This window comes from Zootermopsis nevadensis, unplaced genomic scaffold (genome assembly GCF_977971745.1).
Source record: "Zootermopsis nevadensis isolate Lab colony 2312 unplaced genomic scaffold, Znev_1.0 Znev_ptg000030l, whole genome shotgun sequence".
Classification (NCBI taxonomy): Eukaryota; Metazoa; Arthropoda; class Insecta; order Blattodea; family Termopsidae; genus Zootermopsis; species Zootermopsis nevadensis.
In genome coordinates, this window is record NW_028259162.1 from 3,494,874 (window position 1) to 3,515,320 (window position 20,447).

At 40.5% G+C, this 20,447-nt stretch overlaps 1 long non-coding RNA gene across 2 annotated transcripts in view; it reads left to right on the plus strand.

Annotated features, from left to right (window-relative positions):
• LOC110841287 (uncharacterized) overlaps positions 1-20,447 on the plus strand; it is a 182,645-nt gene that overhangs the window by 24,028 nt on the left and 138,170 nt on the right. For both annotated transcript variants that reach the window (XR_002547159.2, XR_002547160.2), the window contains exon 2: positions 14,363-14,419. This is a non-coding gene — a long non-coding RNA (uncharacterized LOC110841287). The remainder of the gene's footprint in view (positions 1-14,362; positions 14,420-20,447) is intronic.

Genomic DNA, 20,447 nt, shown 5'->3' on the forward strand with positions numbered 1-20,447 from the left:
AATTACTCATAACATTGAATAAAACATTTTGTTATCCATACAAATTAAGTGCACAGATAAGTATTTAACCCTAACAGACATGGGGAAGGGGCGGAACTTCTGTGTTAACAGTGTCAGCCCTGCTAACACTGATAAAGTTAAAATAAAAAGTCCTCTTTATTAATTTATTTGTTAATTTGTACTCCATGCACTGGAACAAAGCAGAGCCGAACAGATGAAATGCGTCGTTAGCCAGCTTCAGCCAGCCGGGCGTTGTTAGCTTTGCGACGCTCGAGACAAGCGTAAGCCACAGCTTGCTGTTAAAAAAGTAACCAGAAGTCATGAGAACAGAGACGTTGCTACAAAGTTTCTCGTATCTGAACTGTACTAGTTCCATTTTTGCACTTAAACGCAAATATAAACGTAATATTTCAAGGGTCCAGATTTTACGTTGGGTTTGTTGATGCCATACGTTGCATTCAATTGTTTGCCGTCCGGTTTGGCAAGGATCACGCCAGAGGAAATGACGTAGTTGTGTTACACGTTTTTCTTTTGTTACCCCTTTCACCCCTGTATCCATTTCTACCATTTTCTGTTTTCTATCTGCGAGTACCACAATGCTATTCGTGAAAGCTTTTTAATGCACTTTCCACTTGATACGAAATATTATTCGTGCTACTCCAGCTTATATCTTTTCCCACACCCTCTCCGTAAAAATTTTGTAATATTTTCAACATATCAGGCTCGCCGCTCTCCCCTCCTTTCGGCACTACCCATGTACGTATATTGAAATTGACTTTGCTGGTTATAATAGACTTTTGATGTGCAGCTTCGTTCCTCTAAAAACCCAAAACCGATGTTTTGTCTTATTTATAGCCACACAAAAATGACATTTTCCTGCTTTAAACTGGCCCTTTTTCCCCCAACTCCCCACGTAAAAAGGTGTTAGTTTGAAAATGTTTGTATGCAGAAGGTATGAGGCGGTAATGAAATGATAAGCCCGTACACCGTGTTCATTGGAAGCTGGCTTGTGGAATTCTGGTTTGAAAACCCATTATTTTGAACTTGGTTTATTGCCCTTAGCTGCGATAAGAGTGCGCTATTTTAATGGTATAGTACAGTAGGCACCGCCCGCCCGCCCGCCAAACTTCTAATTCCCACTAAGTCAGTTTCATGTTCTGTGACCCGTAGAATGGATCGAGAAATCGAAGTACCTGCTAGAGGCGTACATTCACACCTTCGCTGTTAACTGTGTTCTGCTTAATAAATACAAAGTAAGAAGCCAGGGTTAGCTAACCGCATACAGAGACCCACTTGGCTCTTACGATTTCACTAGTGGTTTCATCATTTGGTGAGCATTCTCAATAAACCGGATTTCCCAGCGTAAACCAATGGCTAATAACATAAACTGAAATGCAAAATTGTTAATATTAGAAGTGATTCAAATTGTGAAGATGGCTGACTTCTGCGATGTAACATCATGTAGCATGGTAGATGATGACCGACGTTTTAAAGAATCTTACTGCTTCCATCTTAGGGTGATGGAACCTGATGATGAAGGCGATAAGCTCATATGAAATGTCGATCTGTATCTCACTACATCACAAAAGACAACTACCTTCGACTTCTTCGCTGTGAGAACCTCAGATCTCAGCGTTTTATATTATGTTCCTCGGCTTATAAAACCAAAACGAGTTGTAAGGTATTTTGATTGTACATACGTTCCACATTTTATTTCTAATTTGTACATATCTAATTTTTTTGTAAATCAAAATCACTTGTCGCAAAGGTAATGACATCGTATGTATTACACAGCATAGACCAACGTAGTATTTTCGCTGTATTTCGATAAAATTCTAAGAGTAAACTTTGTAGGATTTCACGAAAAATGTGTTCCAAGGTTTCATTATGTCGCCATCTCGTAAATTCTTCCATTTGTTTCACGTTTCAGCTTGATCTGCCTTCCAAACTCATAGCTTAGTCCTCAATAGCGTTGTTATAGTTATTTTATTGAATTTCTATAAAAAGTTCACCCAATTAGCGTGGAATTCCAGACTTCGATTCCATTTACTCTACTGCAATTTGATTCTCGCTTAAGTCAAGTACTGCGCTCTTCGTTAGAAGTAAGATGCAATCGATACCTCTTTAGGTCGAGCTAGAGTTGAGTTTCCTTTTCCTCTTACATTTTGGTTGCTCTTTTCTCCTTTTCCACCCCCGCCACGCTTGTATTTCTCTGTTGCTTCTACCCCTCCATTCCAACCCCTAGCGGCTGCGTCTGGCAGCAGCTACTTCGAAACGAAAGCGCGCGTCTCTTTTTAAAAATATTCTACTTGTTACAGGCTTCTTTCAGAAAACTTCTTTACGTTAAATGGACTGCCATTACAGACGCACTGTGACCGGCAGAATGAACTAAAAGCCACTGTCCCGAGAAAATAAGTTTCAATTTCCGTATCGAAGCAGGGTCTCCCGAAGACTACGGTAGAAATCCCATGAATGACAATTTTAAAACGGAGAGAAAATAGTGAAGTATTGAATAAAATCAGAAGAGATAAAGTTTGTGTGACTTCGTATTCAATAAGTAGGAAAAAGTTTTGCTTTTCGCAGTTTACAGGTTCCATGCCAGTTCTGCTAGTAAAATTTTTTGTAATAAAATGCCGTTTTCATTATATATATATATACTTGTCAAATTAATTGATTCATCGTCTATTTTCTGAATATTTTAGAGAAACTGTATAGGAATCTGTTTTCCTTTTTACTCAGTCACTTCAGAAATTCCGTAATTTAAAGTCATCTAGAAATATGACAGCGCTGTTTATAACTTAAGAATTAATAAACAAATTTATGCACTTGTGCCACTTTTGAGTTTACCTATACTTCCTTGCCGCTTATGTAAAATTATTCAAGAAAGACGTTACAGTGTAGCGTTGATGCCGGCGCTGATTTCAGCAGACAGATATGAATATTCTAAGTGATTATAGCTCACGATGTCTTACTTCACCCCCTCCCCCTCACCCCGGAAGCCTCTCGTGGCGATATAACCATTGCATTAGTTATGAAGGAAATTTCATTAGGAAAATGTAGGTCAGTTCCGGTTTTGATGTGCTTAGCTTGTTGACCGTAGCAAATAAAAAGTGCGCTAGAGTCGACCTGAGATTTCACGTTCTCATGGCGGCGAGTATGAAGATGGCTGTCTTCTAGGATGTTGCGCCGAGTAGTCTGGTAGAAGTTTACCGACGTTTCAGGCGTGCTTGCTGCCTCCATCATAAAGACAAAAGCCAGGAAGAACGTCTGAACTTCTACCAGCTTACACCGCTCAACTTCCGAAACAACGATTATCATCAACTTGAAACACATTAACCAAATATTGGGAGAGAAATTTAAACAGACAAGCACATTATTTTATTAAAATTCTGCAGAAATAATTACCGAATATATTAATTACGATAGGTTAGAAATAGGAACGGTGTTTATTCTTTGTGATCTGAAATAGCAACGGGGAACTATATATATATAGAAATAACACCCCGTCCCATGTACTTGAACAGGGCTTGAATATGTCTTAATCAGAGTGTATGAACAAACATGCATGCACTCACAAAGTAAAACTAAGTCTCATTGGTTCTTAAGACACTCTTACTCTGCTACAGAGCTTCTAATCCCCGCTTCACTTTGGTGCCTTGAGATTTGCCGACACAATTGGAGTGTGCCCTATCCATCCACCAAACCAGCTAAGGCTTTGAGTTGGTAGCCACTCTATCCAGATTATTAAAGGGAAATTATATGGAAATTATTAGCGCTACAGAGGGAAATTTGGTTCCTTCAAGATCCAAGCTTGTGTACAGTAGATATACAAAGAAGGGTTGGAAAGGGGTGGGTCTTGAAAGGGAAGAAGGGGGTGTATGTATGTGGGCAAGCCATTAGCTTAAGTAAGGGGCTGGTTACTTCTGAGGGAATTTTGAAGAGGAGGTGGTATGATTTTCAACAAAGAGTCGATACAAAATCAGAGTTAGCTGTTGGACTTTTCTGATATTTTACAAAGAAACTGCATGGAATATATTCACCAAGACCTGACGCTTAGTCGTCTGTGGGGCTTACTAGTTTTGAAACTTGGTACATAAATGAGGACTTTATATTTTTCTGATATATAGCACAGCAACTTTAAAGGCAGTAAACTTAATTCCTTAGTAGATGTTATGGATTTCATAGTAACATTCAGGACAGGCCAGTAATTGTTTGTGGGAGATTTGGAATTGTGACTTTTTTATTTGTATCATTGTGAAACTTGAGTACCACTTTCAAGGAGGACAGTAGGTTGAGGTTGACAGAGTGCTAAAGGGAATATTTTAACCTAAGACAGGTTGGGAGACTGGAATATAATTTTATTTCAACCGTGTCCGATGACGAGCTTTGTTTTAGAGGTAGCCTACATCTTAGGGTACTACTGTCAAAGAATTAATGTGTGAAGTGTAATAACTTTTCAGTTTATTAACTTTGTCAATAACAGTGTGTACTAATTTTTTGCATTGTGAATTCTTTGCTACATATTAGTGTCCTAGAATGTTAGAGGCGTGAAAATTAGAAATTCATTTCCCCCTTTGGCTACGAAACGCAAACAGCGTGTTTAGAAACTATTTTTGCTGTAGATTGAATGGGGCACATCTTGACTGCTCGTGTTATTTGTCGATTTTTAAAAAATAATACTGTACTAAATCTTTGCTACATTTTCAGATACTTTAATCAGAAATATTTATATTATAGCCCATGATTTTGCCTTGTGTTTTTGTTACAAAGAAAAAAGTCGATTGGGGGGGGGACGTACGTGTAGAATGGATAATAATATAAAGATTAATCAGAGATATATGGATTAAGGGTGTGGAGTGGATTGAACTGGCTGAGGATGGGACCGCAGGGTAATAACTAACATTTACTCAAGAAGACCTTGTGCCGTGTGCTATAGAATCAATTCATGTAGGAGACAAAATGTTTTATGTATCCTGTATTTGGACTTGAAGTAAGTGGTTTTTGGTGGGGTCTGGTGGGGTCTGGGGGGGGGGGGGGGGGCAGTAGGTGGAAATATTCCATTGTTGCGTGAAGTCCTGCAGCGACCGGCTTAGAGTGCACTTAGCAGTTACCTGATCCCCATGAGGTCCTTACCAAGTCGCACAGGATTAATGTATATTAAGTACTAAGCCATTCTCTTAGAAGGTCTCCTTCACACATCTCGCTAGCTCTTTGCTCGCAAGCGTCTTACAAGAACATTCTAAGTCGGGGGGATTGTGTTGGTAAACGCAGCTTGGCAATTATTATGCGAATTACCCTCACTTGCTGGAGGGTTCAAGCTGGTTGTTGCTCGGACGAGCCATCAACCTGAATGTACCCTTCCTGATCACTGAGATTCGCCACCCGTGACCGTGTTGATCAAGGATGCTGTCAGCGACGGATGGGTTCGGGAGAAATACGACGTGTGATGTCCCTTGCACGGGAAATACGCAACAGGCGAAGAAACGAACGGACAGAGATAATAAATACAAATAAAACTCTGTGTAAGTATTAACTACGAACCTGGTTCTATTGAACAGATCTGAAGACAGCCATCTGCATGGTTCAGCGTCTTCTTTGAGACGTTTACAACTCTCAGTTGGTCAATAATTTATGAATCTATGTAACCCGGAGACAAATCAGCATGGTCGTAAACATTTCAGTTAACTGTTCTGAATTAAACGGAACTAAGCCGATCTATACCGAGCTAAACCGAAGTGAACTGAGTTAAAATATACTAAACCAACATAGTGACACAGAAAATCGAGTGAAGGGTGAGATAGAGATTAAAGTAGAAGAGAGGAACGTTGTGATGGGAATGAGACAGTTAAGATAATGAGTTGTTTAAGAGTAAGGTAAGGATGTGAAGAACAAAACAAAGCTGAAGAGGAATTAGAAGGGATGTTGGCCTGGTTTCTGCAACCCCCGCGTCTTCCCCAAGTAGAGCCACCCCCCCCCCAAATGCTGTAACACATAACTCCCTCAGTAATTAAACAACGGCCTGGACTTAGCAGTGTTTCGAGAGTAATATATTTCTTGGCTGAAAGGCCAGAGAGTTAGTGCAGAAAGAGAGGGTTGGCGGGGGTCAAGAAGAGTGATGAAGTGAATGGGAGCCTCGTCTTCGTCACACACACTCTTAACCCTAAGGGGCTCTTCTTTAGCCCCCCCCCCCCCCCCCCACAAAACTTAACCCTCCAATGTTATTAAATTGTGGCTTTCCTCAAGGGAACGTAGGATAATCCAATCCCACCCCCTAACATCTCCAGACCATCTTTCTGCTAACAAAAGGGTTCTTCCTTATACATGAGGAAGTTGAGCGTCAAAACTCTGGACACGAGAGAACGCAATAAAGCTTCACTTTTCAACCCCCTAGTGTAGTGGCCCCATCCCATTTACAGGAGCAGGAGAGGCAGTGTACTAACTTTGTATTATGAAGGAATAGTTTACAAGGTCTTAACCCTTCCTCTCGGGGGGCGTCGTATTATTTAATAGCTTGCGAAGTTATGGAAGGGGTAGTTCAGACTCAGTCCAGCAATTAGAGTAATGTTTCGTCTAGTTGTAGGGGGTGGTTTGTGGCCAGGAGTACGCCCCTCAACCCCCCCTGTTCTTAGTCCTAAATAGCGAGAATCAAGAAATCCATCTTCAAGACTCAAGCTGACTTTTTCATGATGAAATTGTAAGAGAAAACAGTCGAAACCAAGAACATTTTCGATGCTGTTAATAAATTTTATGAATGTCTGCCTCTCCAGACGTTGTTAGCTGTTACAGACACACGTTGTAATAACGTTGATCTCTTTCCTTATAAAATAAGAGTAACTCATAGAAAATATATTGAACGATATCGATCTATGAACGATGGCTGTAGCTCCACACGTAAGAGATTGCATAAGCACATTTACACATGAACTACTGGGGCCGGGGGGGGGGGGGGTAGCTTCTGACGTTATGATGTTTGACAAGCAGCAGAATTTCAGAAGGCCGAGTTAGGGAGGGTTATCGCAATATTTAATTAAACCCTGAGGGCGAACTGATAGATGAGTTCCTATACTTGGAACGTAGCGCCACGGCTGGGTGGACTGCTGAACGAAACAACACAGTGCCCTTAAGAAAAGCTGTTCCAAGAAGGTAAATTTATTCTGGGCTGCACAAAATGATTCCTTTTAGCAGTATTTGTTATTAAGTACGCACGATTTACAGATGAGTTCTTTGTGACCTGAAACCTACGCCTCGTTATAAATATTCTACCACAAAGCAGTGTGTATGTGTTTTGTTTTAAGTTTGTATATGAACTGCATTTTAATCGAAAAGAATTTCGAATAAAAGTTCTGTCAGTTGTTTACTCTCTGAGGTTTTCTATAAAAATGATCTAATTGTATTTGAGCTTAATTTAAAAATCAGTTTTATTCAGAAATTCCAACCAGAGTGGAATTTCAAAATAGCTTTTAGTGTAGGCCCTCAACACTAAATGTAATCTAAAATTGTCTGTTAGTTTGAGACTGATGTCATCTTTACCTACAATAAAGCATAATTGATATCTTAACAGTTGAGGAATCTATTAAAAATAATAAATGCGAAGGGATTGGACACTTTTAAAGTTCCTGAAATTCCAAGACAAAGAAACATTCTCTCACATTTTACTAGATCCAGAATTCATACGCGACACTTGTTCATCGCTCACACAAACCTATCCTGCCCCCCCCCCCCGCCCCCTCTCTCTGGCCGCTGTTTCTCTTATTCTTGCCTGCAGCATCTTCCTCACCCCTCCACCCGCTCTCTTCTCGCCTGAAATGGCAACTTCAATGGAAGATTTAATTAAATCTCCCGTTCTTGATTTATTGTCGTGCTTCCCGCTGCTGGTCGGTAGCTATGCCGACAGAATGCGCTGGTGTGTGTGTGTGTGTGTGTGGGGGGGGGGGGTTGCTAATCTTATGGCCCTCAAGTACTCACTGTGAACAGTGCAGGGTATGACCTTTTGCAACTGGACCTCTTCGTACAGGCACGCGAGAGGGCGATTCCCTATAACGACTTAAAAACTTCGTGGTTTTCAGATATTACGATGTATAACATAAATGTATGAAAAAGTATAGAATCTCCGTAAAATTTAATTTATATTTTAAAGTCTTTGTATTTATTTATTTATTTATTTATTTATTCACATTTGGGAACGGGAGGAATGTAATTGGTTTCTCAACGTGAAAGGCATCTGCAGAGTGGATCTAAGTTTTCGAGAAGAAACAGAAAATCAGACGCACATGACAACAGGCAGCTTATTAACAACAGGACAGTGCGACTTTTAAAGAAGGAATTGAAGTTGCTGAATTTTTTCAAACACAGACGTATAATAATCTCAAGTCTTGTTGTCGAAGAAGGGGAAATCGATGAAAGAAAGGAAATCAATTCCTGGAAAATAAATGAAGTTTTGCTGCCTAAAAGGCTGTTATAAAGATGGCGATTGACAAATTACCTCATCAGCAATCAAACCCCGGCCGTCCGCTGACAGCGTTAAGTGCTTCTACTGTTATGAGACTCACGGACTAATACTGGAAGAAATTCGAAAAGACAATTCTTTATTACAAAGAGACACAGCGGAATGTCGACACCTAATATTTTGACCAGAAAATAAGAGCACTGTTTGCTACTACAGTATAACCTCTCTAACTTGGACACTTGCGGTTCAACGATAATGTGTCCAACTTACAGAGGTGTCCAGGATAGAGGAAAAGCATCTTTTCAAATTGTGGTGTAATGACAATGTGGTAATTGTAGAGTATTATGGAGCCCTTCCCCCCCCCCAAAAAAAGGGAATTACTGATAACAAAAATCAAAAGAGTAAATTAAATTTTTACAAATTTTGTTTTCACTAAATTAAACTTGCCTGGAAGTTCAAAGGGAAGGACACCAATACTTTACGTTTATCGACAATGTAATCTAGTTACTTACATAATCTAACTACTGTAGGCTTGCTCAAATTAAGAATTAATGACAATAATAATAATCTTTTGAAACCATTCTCATGGTTGCAATGTTCAGAATGTATTTTTTTAATTGTACTTACGGCATTAGCTCAACATATAATGTCACTTATTTCTTGTAAAAATTTCGTCACAAGACACTGCCTTTTGCTTTTATCTTGGAATTTGTCCATTCCCTTTCTAATTTTTGCAGCAATTGGAATAAAGTTTAAACCATTCCTGGTTGACTATGAGGGAAAGCATACCTTTCCAATTTCTGTTAACACTGTTTAACTCAGTTGCAAGCTCAGTACTGACAAAGTTAAAACTCCAGTGAGGGGTTCAACAAAAGAATAACTATACACTTTCACTGCATTCCGATGACGTGTTCAAAGTCTCACACCCTCAACCATAAGCCAATCCTCAGGTAGAAGGCATTCATCAGTCCGAAATTCAAAACAACAAAATATTAACTGTAAACGTTTCCCATAAAAGCGTTGAAGCTAAGTGCATGCATGCATGCATGCACCTGTCCAACTTAAAACAAAAGGGGTGACCAAGTTCCAGGATAAAGAGGTGTCCAAGATATAGGGTATTGTGGATATGTAAAATTATAGGATATTCGCCGGTTCCAATTAAAAGTGTCCAATATAGAGGGGTGTCCAGGATATAGGGGTGTCCAGCTAGAGGGATTTTACTGTATATTGTAAAATCCGAGCCGAATCTGTGGGGAATTAGCGACCCTGTCGCTTTGTTAGTTATTGCTTTAAATGTAATTTTTAAAATCTCATTGACTCGTGTCTGCCCAGAAGAACAACTTCAGCTTTAATGTAAAATCTCACTGCGCCTTGTAATATACTGCCGAAGTTTCACTGTCCATACCTGATACCACGAGCACGTGTTCAAGCGGATTTTATCGATTCAGTAGACTAATTCTCGCCGTGCTAGAAGAGTGACGTTTTTCTTTCACGTGTTTTAAAAGTGTTAAGTATTCAGCTCGTCTTAACGACAAACTTGCCTTTCGGTGTTGTTTTTTGCGACCTTTCTCTCATAAGCTCTTCATTAGGGAAGGGGAGGGGTGGGGGTAAGTAATTAAGATGGCCGATACGAGGCTCAAGGGTGTGTTGCCAAAGATGCATGCTCGGGGCGACTGTAAAGATAGCTACAGTGAGGATTTACTTTAAGGGGTTGGGGGGTTGGAATGGGGTCGAACGAAGATATCGTGAAGCTAAGTAACGTAGGGCTCACACAGCAGACAGCCCCAGTCTTACCCCTCGTGGATCTCCACTAACCCCATCCCCGTCGACAAGCTAAGAAGAAAAGGTTGTTTCTTTTTCTTTAAAAAAGGTAAAAAGAAAGTTTGTTTGGTGTTCATGCTTATATCAGTGCAAGGAGGGGGAGGTTGAACTACGAGAGGAAAGGGAGGTAAGGAAATAATGTCGCGCAATCAATACGAATCATGCAGCGGAAGAGGAGGGTGTGTATTGGCAATATACTTTTTTCTTCTCCCCTTCGTCCTACCCAATTTTTGGTTTCCTTTTCAATTCTATTCTGCCGTTCTTCAGTTCCTAATTAGAGCTCTTTATTGTACGTTGTACAGTCTCAGGAAAGATATCTGCATCTTATCAGTTTGTGTAAGCTTTCTTTTTAAAATGTTTGTCAACATTCTGCGCGTGTCGGCGCACAGAATGAAGTCCTCTCGTCTAATTTCTCATTGCACCTCAAAATATGTGTAAAGATTGTCCCACTTAACGTGGAACCCACCACGACTAAATTCCGAAGCAGTAGCGAGCGAACTACCGGGAAATGAGTCAGTTACTGGTAAGCGACGGGTGTGTTCTGCACGCACTGTCCTATTGGAGTTATTTGCTACACTGCAGATGGGAAGATTTTAGAGAAATGCGTAAAGAATTTTGGTTGGGAAACGTTTCAGCGCATATGGGAGGATTATGTTAAAATTAATTTTAAATAAATATTAGGTCCGTGTGAGGGTGTGGACTGGGTTCATCCAGTTGAGGGTAGTGTCGGTGTACGGCGGTCAGACAAACTAAATTCCGAGCTCGCTTGTATGGAGACAACACGTGTTACGTGAACATCCCCGAGCGATCTCCCTGGAAATTGCCTCTGTCTTTAGGTTTAGGTTAAAGCATTTCCCAAGCGCCGAGTAATTTTAAAGCTTTAGCTCATTTTCTCCTCGCATTTCCACGCCATCCTTTTTTATATCGGAGAATTCTGCAGGCTGCAAGTCGTAAATTTTGATCCAGTTTCTGTCACGTGTCTTACTGCAGAAACGCATAATGATACCGGACCCAAATTTATACTGAAGAAACTATCTTCAAGTAATAATTATTACGAAACGTCAAGCTTTCCCTGTGACACACGATGCGGGAGAAGGGAGAAGTGGAGTTAAGATTAAAGGAAAATGTACAAAGTACAGGAAACAAAGGCATGTACAGAATTTTAGTTGGGAATCGCTTCTCCGTCACGTATATTGCTAATATTTAAAGGCATCGAGTCTTTTATCTTTGCTGATACTTTTTGGTACCCTCTTATTCTTTCTAGATTTGTTTAATGACTACTTATCAGCTAAATGCATATGTGGTAGAGTGAGTACGGTTTGTGAGTTGAGGAGGCGCTTTTAAAACATTACTGAAGCATTTTCAATGGAAGTATTTGGAAAAACCACAAGTTATATAGATAGGATTTTACCTCTTTCTTGTCAAGGTAGAGACATGAATGCTGTCATTCATGTTTATATCACGTCATCAGATTTCATATTACGTTTGCGAAGGATAAATAAAAAATGCTACACTTTTATATATTATGCGTGTATTTATCTATATTTTCATGAAATTTCCTTTCCTATGGGGCATGAAACCCTATGGTCTACCGTAGAAGACTACAAAAGTTTGCCTTCCTATTTATTACAACTTGTAGTGTTTTGTCCTCAAATATCTTCGTTTCAGTTTTTTACATATTACGTTATTTTATTTCTCTGTTCAATCTCCGGTTTTCTCTTCTTCTCATTCTACTTATCTGATTCCTATTCGTCGTTTCCTTTTTACGTCTTGTTATCTTTTATTCCTTTTTGTCCATCCTCCATTATTTTACTTATTTCCATTGTGTTCAGTTCTTCGCTGCTGTTCATTTGGCATAAGTTCGCTTCCTCAATATTTAATTCTCCTTTTATTTCGATTCGTATTTTTCTTATTCTCTAATTGCACTTTGTTTTCTCTGCTCTCCTTTTAATATATTTACCATCATTAATCCATTATTATCTCCTTGTTCTCCCGTTCGCATTTCTTTACTCCCTTCTTCGTACTCTCTTTCAGTTTTTCTGCTATTTTCTTAGAGCTTTTTCTCTCTCCTAATTGTCTTCCATTTCACACTGCCATCTCCCATAAGCTCCGAAGGCTTCACTGCTGAAGATTTCAAACCTACAATGAAACAGGCAATCCCCGGTCTGACCTGTTCCAGTTCCCCGTGTGCTGACACGCTGCTTGAGGTAATATTACGATCAGACTTGGCTGACCCCCGTCTCTCTAACCCCTCACACACACACACACACAGGCACGCGGGGGTGCGAGGTTATTGCAGGCAACAGCTGGAGTAGCGTGACGTCACAGGAAACAAAAGAAGAGCGTTCAGTCCGTTGTCAGCAGGCCTTCGTTAAACATAATCACTCACCTTGTCAGACTGATTTCTGCTACTTGTCTGAATATCAGGGCGGTCACCTTGATGATGGGGGCAGCAAGCACTTACGAAACGTCGGACTACACCGCGCAACATCCCAGAAGAGAGTCATCTTCTGTCTCGCCGTTGAATCAAGTGTCAAAACTGACACGGTCTGTTTTGATTCTATTTGGGTTTTAAGCGTGGACCCGACAGAGGATACATTTTGATGTCCGTTCATCTGAACGTACGAAGCGTTTTAATTATTTTGTTTAAATGTTAAGTATTTTGATATGAGACCGGAGCGAATGTCTGACTGTGCCAGGCAACAAGCAAACAGTCTGTCACTGAGATCTGAGGTTGTCATGACGATTTTGAGACCGTGCGTGATGCTAATGTTTCGGAAAGAATATTGTCTCCATTCTCAGTCCTGAAGATGGAATCATCGAACATACTGTTTATTTCCGGCCGAAATTTTGCAAGTACCTTGTGTTAATAACAACTTCATCTCAGAGCTGAACGCAATATTAAAAACAAATTCTGTTTCTTAACATCATATTGGGTGCTGGGCGGGCTAATCCCCGTTTACGAAGGAACAAACCACCCCTTGGTATGGCAGCACCAGAAGAAGAATACACCCCCTACCCTCCTGCAACAGCTGGTCTGGCTCCAGTAAACGCTGCCGAGGCAAGCGATTTGTAACCCATCTCTCTGTGCACACACACACACACACACGAACGAATCATCAATAAAAATTTCCCGCCCTTTTCTCTTTAACCCCCCCATAAACCCTCACTTACAGAGGGTGCTATGTAATGTGAGAAGGGAAAGAGGGGTGGATTAAAGGAATTGGGACGTAGGGATGGGGTGTGCCTTTCTTGGCTTTTTCTTTAAGTTCTCTCTCTTATTTTATTTTTTTTCATACCCAGTCTTGGGGATAGATGGAGGGTTTTCGGTTTCTTGACGTGTTATTCTACACCCCCTCCCCGAACACAGACCTCCCATTGCTTCAGTCATTACTTACTCGCTCCCTGATTTGATTTAACGTGAATTAAGACAAACAACGTGTCAAATGCTGTACACGAAATGTCTCTGATATCCTGAATCTTTCATTACGAAAAGTTTCTGAAGGCTTAGTCGGGTTTATATAACCATTTAGTGGGTTAACGTTGCCCGCCCATGCAATGACACCAAGTTGTAGTTCAGCTTGATGTGCAGAATTATAAAGAATGTTAGCTAGAAGCTTCAATGGCCTGTTTCAGCTAATCGCAGGATTCGTTGGTCCTCTGAGAAGAAACCTCGGAATAGCCGGTGACCCGATTAAGATTCGAACTGGTACAACATCAACACAGACCTAGAGTAAAACCTCCGCTAGTCCCTTTAGCGTTAACTCAGAGAAGCTTTGACCTTTCCCAGTAGCGAATAGTCAGTAGTCAATAAAGGCCCCCTTTTTTTTAAACCTATGTTTACAAGAGCTCGCTTTTCGATCCTATCTTGTCATTTGCATGCAGTTCACATTCTCACGTCGTGTTTATTTATTCTCCTTAACACTGCTGTAATTGGATAAGACTAGTGACGTCATCATAAACTCTTGTAGGACATTGTGCCTTGTTTTCGCTTTCCTTCTTCCACTAATAAGAAGATGCAATTGTCTGATTTATCTTGTGTCGTGACTTATTCGTCAGGTGTTAATTGCTTATTCATTGTGTTTCTCTTAACAGGTTAACGACACATCACTTCGGAGCTGTGAGGTACCCCAGCGGTTGGAGCACCAACGTGTAAGTGATATTAATTTTGATTCTCACGATTATCATGCCATGTGATGTTCATGTTGTCTTTGCTGATACTATCGACTAAAGTCGGGTCGAATATTCGACAGAAACGTCCTTGAATGAGAATCTTAGACACGTACTCATTGACTTGAATAATATGAATCGCTTATTTTAGCCTTCGGAACCTTTTAAAAGACAGCGCTAATTTGTAGGCTATATACCAGTTGGGCAAGGCCGTGGTCTAGGCAACACGGAGTTTTCCTCCGTGGCATCCCAACAATTACTCCATTCACACACAGAAGAAGGCAATGGCAAACCACTTCTGGATCATCTGCCAAGAACGTATATGAACAGGTCCCAGTCCGAGAAAAGGATGGAAGGATCCTGTTCATATGGACCTGTCGTCAGACAGAACACTAAATAATAATAAGATGAGGTGGTCTAGCGGTTAGAACGCTGGCCTTGTAATCCTGGGGTCTCGGGTTCGATTCCCGGCGGTGCCCGAATTTATAACTTGTGTTGGGCAAGGCCGTGGTCTAGGCAACACGGAGTTTTCCTCCGTGGCATCCCAACAATTACTCCATTCACACACAGAAGAAGGCAATGGCAAACCAATTCTGGATTATCTGCCAAGAACGTATATGAACAAGTCCCAGTCCGAGAAAAGGATGGAAGGATCCTGTTCATATGGACCTGTCGTCAGACAGAACACTAAATAATAATAAGATGAGGTGGTCTAGCGATTAGAACGCTGGCCTTGTAATCCTGGGGTCTCGGGTTCGATTCCCGGCGGTGCCCGAATTTATAACTTGTGTTGGGCAAGGCCGTGGTCTAGGCAACACGGAGTTTTCCTCCGTGGCATCCCAACAATTACTCCATTCACACACAGAAGAAGGCAATGGCAAACCAATTCTGGATTATCTGCCAAGAACATATATGAACAGGTCCCAGTCCGAGAAAAGGATGGAAGGATCCTGTTCATATGGACCTGTCGTCAGACAGAACACTAAATAAATAATAAATATACCAGCTGCTGGAAAATTAATTATTTTTGCATTTGCCCACGGAGTGCATTTATTAGTTTTGTAATATTCTCACAGATAAACTGATTATTTTCTTGAACAGCGTTAACCAGTTGATCTTATTAGTTGAGAAGAGTGTTTTGTTTCTGGTGCGGTGAGAAGCGTTGAAGAATCTATATTTTTTTCAAAATGCTAACTCTAAAATTATAAGTAATTTACAGATACACGGTGAAATTATTTGAAATTATTTTATAGATTATACAGAAAGTACCTATATTTTTACATATATTCTATAGTAATTAATGTTATTAATTAGTTGGAAATGTTATTAAGATTTCCAACATTTCTTCTCGTGCTGTACAGCAAGATCTGTGCTGCCCTCTTTGTGTGCGTTATGTCTTGAGTTTTGAGGAGATATTATAACACGGGGGAGCTGCGAAAATTAATTAATTACACGACCCCTCTCTCCCCCCTCCCCTTCCCTGTAGCACTTTCAGTAGAAACTCTGTTCACGTAAGTGTAGACTTCAGACTGAAACATCTTCAGGTCTACCTACACTTCTGGCTACCCGCAAAACAAAACTGAATTTAATATATGCTCTTCCTTGTGAGATTTATACAGCGTTAAAACGGAGGAGAGAAATGTTTACTTACAAGTGCTACTTTGGTCTAATTATAATTTTAATATGTGGAATTGTAGGGTTGCTAAAAATTAATTATACATTTTTATAAATTCCTTCGAACGAGCTAATAGTCTTGATGAAATAACGTTGAATCAGTTTATTCTAAGTTTAATATACGTTTAAGTAAACTTGCCTGATGGTTCTAGAAATATCCAATCGACTTGAAGACACCACAATATAGCCTTTCTTCCTTGGTTCAGTGACTTGGGGTTGAGACACGCACATAACCTCACAAAATTTTCGTTGGAATGCCGAAAGGAAAGGCATCACTCGAAATACCCAGGTGTAGATTGAAGGATAATATTAAAATGGGTTTGGATAAATGGGGTAGGGGGAGTGAACTTGATTAATGCGACTCTAGGTACAGACCAGTAGCCGGAATTGTGTTCTTAAATTATGAAAACCACAACAGGATGCATAGAAATCTGATTATCGATGTCTGTGATCACGATAGCGGATATTCGGATTCTGTAACAGGCGAGGAATTTCTTGGCTGGCTGAATGAACTCTTCTTCTATGGAGTTAGTGGATTAATTAATTTGGACAAAACACATTTAAAATTATAGACCCTGTACCTAATTTGTAATAAGTTTGTTTCTGTGTCGTGATTTGTTATGTGGCACAGAATACGCCCTCTCTTATATTTTAAAACCACTTTTAATTAGTCTTAGCCTTTGTAATCATGCAAGTGAAAACTTCAGATGCCTCATGACCTCCTGGACGTAATGGGTCAGCTCCGTATATTTCGGCGGTTTGTTTTGTGTGCTGTGTAGAACTTCCAGAATGTTGATGTTTTTACCCTCAGTTAAACCAACTATTGGCTAACGTTGTGGCATTTTCAACTAACACATTTGTCTTCGTTCGTGGTGGGATGCAATTATCTGCTATACTTTTCGAATGCTCAGGTTAAAAAAAAAAAACACAACGAAAGAGCGTGGACATACATTACTCTCAAAACATTTCCCTCCGTGAATAATTACTACTGTTTTCAGTGGCGTGCTAACGAATGGCGTGTAGTGATTTATAAGTATTACTCTTGTTTTTAAGTTACAGCTATAATAATTTTAGTACACCGCACGCCTCTGATGTTTTACGTATCAGCTGTTAAGTTAAGTTCCTCAGAGCCAATGACAGCTGTTTACTAGTTATTCCGCTGTATCTCGGGCCGTATCGGATCGTTTGTTCGGTTTGCCGAGTAAGCTACTTAACTTGTCAATTGCTAAGCTTTCTTCAGCCAGTAATTCGCCTAGTAACTTTTAACTTATTGACATTTGCTATTCACATTTTGGCTGTGGTATGTCGGGGCTCTTCAACGTGATTGCTAGTTTAAGTAACTCGGTCAATTACATAATAGTTCCGGATATAAATTCTGTAGGCATTTCTTGTCTCTCCTTTGCGTGGTGAAATATTGTTGTGTGGCATTTAGTAACATCCTAATTTTCACGATGTGGGCTTGTTGGCCTCCCTTCAGCAGTCCGCCACTGGTTGTTCAGTGTTATTTGTAGCAGACAAAATTACAGCTTTTAATATTCGAAAAATGAAATGGCAAAATAATATATTCTGAAGTGAGTGGTGGGAGACGCGATAAGTGAACTGGCTTTTATGTTGTGGTTAATGCCATTTTGATTTGTTTTAATTGCGAGATCCGTTAGCGTGTTTGATAGTTTATAATTTATAGGGAGTTTTGTACTTCTTCAGGTCTGTAATTCTCCCGACCACTTAGGTTTACGAGTGAGAATGGTTTGTGTAGGAAAGTCAACGCGGATCTGCATGTGTTGGGGGCCCGAGCTAAAGCTAACGCAAACCGTATCATGAACTGCACACAGGCGATATGAAGGCAGTGGGGCTGTGGCATGTAATGACAAATTTCTCGGCATCGAGCGTGTGAAATAATTCGACGTGGCCGCGATAATTAACATTCCAATCGTGTGAAGTTATGTCTCACTCCGCACCGCCGAGGTCTGTTTGCACCCCCCCTCAACAAGCATCCACTTGCCCTGTCCTGCGCGTGTTTTGAGACCATTTTGGTGAATTCACTATCATTCACCTTTCACGTGCTTCTAATTACTTTTTATGCGGACAGTCATAACTGTGAACAGGGTTCTGTGACGCATTTGTTTATTTGTAATATATTCAGTTCCAAGAGCGTGTTTTTGACGTGACTGTACAAGTGCTCAGAGTAGGTTAAGTGGAAATGCAAAATATGAAAAAATAATGTAAGATGTCCTTAAAGTCAAATTGTTATGTGAATAGTTCCAGAAAAATATATAAATATGTGGTTTTGTGTGAAAAATAAGTAACGAAGTCAGGTTGTATTACATAAAAATTGACTCCATATTTACTTTAGTACAATTTCTTTAATGCACCTTTGGAACTTTAAAAGCGACGAATTTCTTTACTGTCGAAAAAATTGTTTAAACGAAAATAATGCGGCTTGTAGTTTTTAAAGTTGGCGGTTTGTTTCTTGTTCTTCGATTTTTTTTTTGGTGGATTGAGACGCACCATAAGCTGAATATTATCCAACCTTTCGACGGACACTGCTGGCCTAAAGCTCAGTTGTTTCTGTCTTTCCTGTAATCGCCAGGAATCTCTATAGCAATGTCCTTTACTTATAACGGACGTGGAACGCACATATTTACCCCCGACTACTTTACAGAAGCAGTTTTTAAAAATTTGTTGTTTGTGGTTGCTCAGTCAGAGTTTTGTGTCGGTATTTTTCTCCGCCAAACGTAACGAGGTGTGTGAATTGTAAAAATTCAGGTGTCGTGGTCCTAGGACGTCCGTTTGTGCTTTGGATCGACTCCCACACGTCGCGAACAGGTTGCGGTACGGAAGAGTGTAAGGGGGGGGGTTTAGGGGTGGGTTGGTGAGGCTCCCACTGGACGGTGGAAAAGTAAAACCACTGATGGGCAATTTCGAGGCAAGGGACAAGCGCATTAATTCCCCTGTTCTGCTACCTCCATCTGTCCCTCGCTCAAGTGCCTGACCACTGCCAGTCCATTGCTGTCCCAGTGCTACCATCACGATTCCAATATAGATGATTAGTTTATGCGTTGAGCACTTGAAACGAGTCGATTCGGAACTGTTGAAATAGCTTCAAGTCGATTCAGTCTTGTTTAACACCGATCTCCTATGCAACTACTCATTGAACATTTTATACTGACTCAGCTACTCAAGACAGTCTGACTTTGCGGTCCCAAAGGATCATCGTAGTGTTCACAAAAGCCTACCGTTGTACCACACGCAATCCAGACCTCCACGTCCTATGTTATGTTACCCTTTACGCGTTATGTTTTGCTGGTGGTATCTCCTATTGTGTTTTCCGTCTAACTTTTTCGTGGGTGAGATTTTAGGTTCTCACGACGGCTAGTTTTAAAATGAGTGTCTTCTTTGATGTTGCGCCGCGTGGTCTAGTGGGTGTTTGCTGCCTCATCCTCAGTGAGACGTCGGCGAAGTTCTAGCAGGCTGCATGGCGCAGCTTACCAGAGGAAAGCAATCTTCAGCGTTTATTTTAATTTCTAGGCCCTTATGTGCGTTCCGTTTATCCTCTCCATATCATTCCTGATGAAGCTCAGTTACACGAAAATTACGAATTATGGAAGTTTTCATTACCGGCATGTAATTTTCTTGAGCTCTCTGTTGTTTCATTTCTTATTCTCAGCAACTTGTTCTCATTTGCCCTCACTCGATGTTCTTTCTGTAAGAATGAAAGAGATGAAGTTTCACAAAATTCTAATTTTGTAAACTTGTTGCAATATTTAAATGTTTGTGCGGAACAGAACGCAAAATATTTGCACTGAATGACAGCGTACATTTCCGGAATTTAATTTGCTCTTACGCCTTATTACATCTCGATTATTTTTAATATTTCTTGGCTGGTTTAAATTTTGTTTACAGGCACGTGACAAAAGTATATCCCAAATTCAGACAGGAATGTATCAGTCTGCAACACTGCGGATACGAATGTTGGCAAAATGTCATGACGGGGGCGGGTGGTAATCCTTCGCCTCTGATGACATCTTCTTTCATCAGTGCTTTGCTTTCTCTGAAAACTAATTCAAAACAATAAGGCACAAATATATCAAATACTAAATGCTGAGGCCCTCAACCGCGTCTGGTGGGAATGTTGCATTCCACAGTTTCAAAATCAGTGTTGTGGCGTGGGCCCTCCGTCCCTAAACATTGTCCAGCCCGTGTAATGTCTTCCCCATGCTTCTCCTTCCCAGCCATCTTTGGCCTAGGAAGCAGGAAAACAGCTGACGATTCTAATTTGCTGAAAGTCATATCGTACGGCTGGCGGGAGGCAACCAACTTCGTCCCTGGCTTTAAT